Source organism: Triticum urartu, chromosome 6 (genome assembly GCF_003073215.2).
Source record: "Triticum urartu cultivar G1812 chromosome 6, Tu2.1, whole genome shotgun sequence".
Taxonomy (NCBI): Eukaryota; Viridiplantae; Streptophyta; class Magnoliopsida; order Poales; family Poaceae; genus Triticum; species Triticum urartu.
The window spans coordinates 84,151,924-84,154,643 of record NC_053027.1 but is presented as its reverse complement, the minus strand read 5'-3'; positions in this window follow the sequence as shown (position 1 = coordinate 84,154,643).

The window sequence follows — 2,720 nt, the reverse complement described above, 5'->3', positions numbered from 1 at the left end:
ACAGCCTCGCGATCAAGACTATTTAAGCTTATGGGTAAGGAAACAGGTAAGAGGTGGAGCTGCAACAAGCGACTAGCATATATGGTGGCTAACCTATTCGCAAAAGAGAGCGAGAAGAGAAGGCAAAAGCACGGTCGAACAACTATGATCAAGAAGTGATCCTAGAACAACCTACGTCAAGCATAACTCTAACACCATGTTCACTTCCCGGACTCCGCCGAGAAGAGACCATCACGGTTACACACGCGGTTGATGTATTTTAATTAAGGTCAACTTCAGGTTTTCTACAATCGGAATTAACAAATTCCCATCTTCCCATAACCGCGGGCACGGCTTTCGAAAGTTCATAACCCTGCAGGGGTGTCCCAAATTAGCCCATCACAAGCTCTCACGGTCAACGAAGGATATTCCTTCTAGCGGGAAGGCCCGATCAGAGTCGGAATCCTGGTTACAAGACATCTCGACAATGGTAAAACAAGTCCAGCAAGACCACCTGATGCGCCGACATCCCGATAGGAGCTGCACATATGTCGTTCTCTGGGCAACACCGGATGAGACATCCTACGAGTAAAACCAGCCCTCAAGTTTCCCCGAGGTGGCCCCGCAGTCTACTCAGTTCGGACCAACACTTAGACAAGCACTGGCCCGGGGGGGGGGTTAAAAATAAAGATGACCCTTGGGCTGGCCTAACCCAAGGGAAAAAAAGGCTAGGCGGCGAATGGTAAAACCAAGGTTGGGCCTTGCTAGAGGAGTTTTATTCAAAGCGAACTGTCAAGGGGTTCCCATTATACCCAACCGCGTAAGGAACGCAAAATCCGGGAACATAACACCGATATGACGGAAACTAGGGCAGCAAGAGTGGAACAAAACACCAGGCATAAGGCCGAGCCTTCCACCCTTTACCAAGTATATAGATGCATTAATTAAATAAGATATATTGTGATATCCCAACAAGTAAACATGTTCCAACAAGGAACAACACCTCCATGTTCCAACAAGGAACAAACTTCAATCTTCACCTGCAACTAACGACGCTATAAGAGGGGCTGAGCAAAGCGGTAACATAGCCAAACAACGATTTGCCAGGACAAGGTGGGTTAGAGGCTTGTTTCAACAATATGGGAGGCATGATAAGCAAGTGGTAGGTATCGCAACATAGGCATAGCAAAAGAGCGGGCATCTAGCAAGCAAAGATAGAAGTGATTTTGAGGGTATGGTCATCTTGCCTGAGATCCCGCAAGGAAGAAGAACGAGTCCATGAAGAAGACAAACGGATGTAATCAAACGGGTCCTCACAAACCCGACGTTATCGGAACCAACCCGAAGAAGCAACACCGGAAAGAAGCAAACAACATAGTAAACAACCATCACATAATCATGGCATGATGCACAACCAAGTATGATGCATGTCGGGTTTAAATATGCATGGCATGGCAAAGTGCACAAACAACACTACAAGTTAAGTGGAGCTCAATATGCAACGGGTTGCATATTGACGGAACACCACATCAAGTTATTTAGTTCGATCTCGTTTATTTACCCAACAATATTAAATGTTGTTAAACATGGCAAGGGGGTGAAGCAAAGTAAAACTACCTATCTAGTCAAGGTTAAATGAGGCCGGAACAACAAAACAACAAGTCCGGAAACTCCTCATGTGCATATTTTGGTTATGGTACTGTTCTGCCCTAAACATAATTTTAGAGTTATTAAACATGGAAAGTAAGGTCACCATGTTAAACTAGGAATTTTCCACCCCATTTACATATAAAGTTTACTAAATTCCGAGTTACGGTTATTTAGTTATGAATTAAATCATTTTAGCATGGCATTTAAGCAAATTAAAGCAAACAACATTTTTAACATTTCAAACATGGATGAAAGTGGCATATTATGAAACTAGATGAAATTCTAGTCATTTTACATATATAACATGTTTTATTTGGATGCATGGACATTTAGTTATGAGCATTTTAGTACGATGGCATTTGCTGTAAATATGCATGCACTGGAAAAATGATAAATTCACAGAACAAAAAAAACGTAAATGGGCCGAAACACAGCAGGCTGGCCCAACAGAAGGGAAAGAAAGAAAGATGAAAAAAGGAGGAGGGGCGCGGGGTGGCCTCACCATGGGCTTCAGCCCGGTCGGTGGTGAGGTGGGCCGAGCAGGCCAAGAGCGGTGCGGGAGGTTGGCCTCGCGAGGCTGCAGCTTACACAGAGGCACGGTCAATGGCGATGGCTGAGTCTGCTAAATTGACACGAGCAGGAGCAACATCCCAGGCGCGGAAGCGCGAGGCAGAGGACGGCGCTGGCGGACTCCGGTGAGGAGGGCGGCGACCTGGAGGCGGGGATGAGGCTGGGATCGTAGGACCTTGGCGTGGGATGCGGAGCTCGGCGTGGATCCATGGCGTCGAGGCGCGGGGACTCAGTCGATAGCTGTGTTCGCTGCTACTGCTTGATGCAGCCGATGGCGAGGAGGTGAAGCAGGGGCGCGTAGCAAGGGCAGGGACCAGCGGGCGCGGCGGATCCGGGCAGACCGAGGGTCGGGGCGGCGGTTCCCAGAGATGAAGAAATCCGGCAGCGAAGAGATGAAACTTGGGACTCCCATGGCCATGGCGGACCTTGCGAAAGCGGCAGCAAGCGAGGTTGGGGAGGTCCGGGATGACACGAAAATGACGAGGATGACCGGACGGCGGCGGAGCATATCCGTGCAGGTG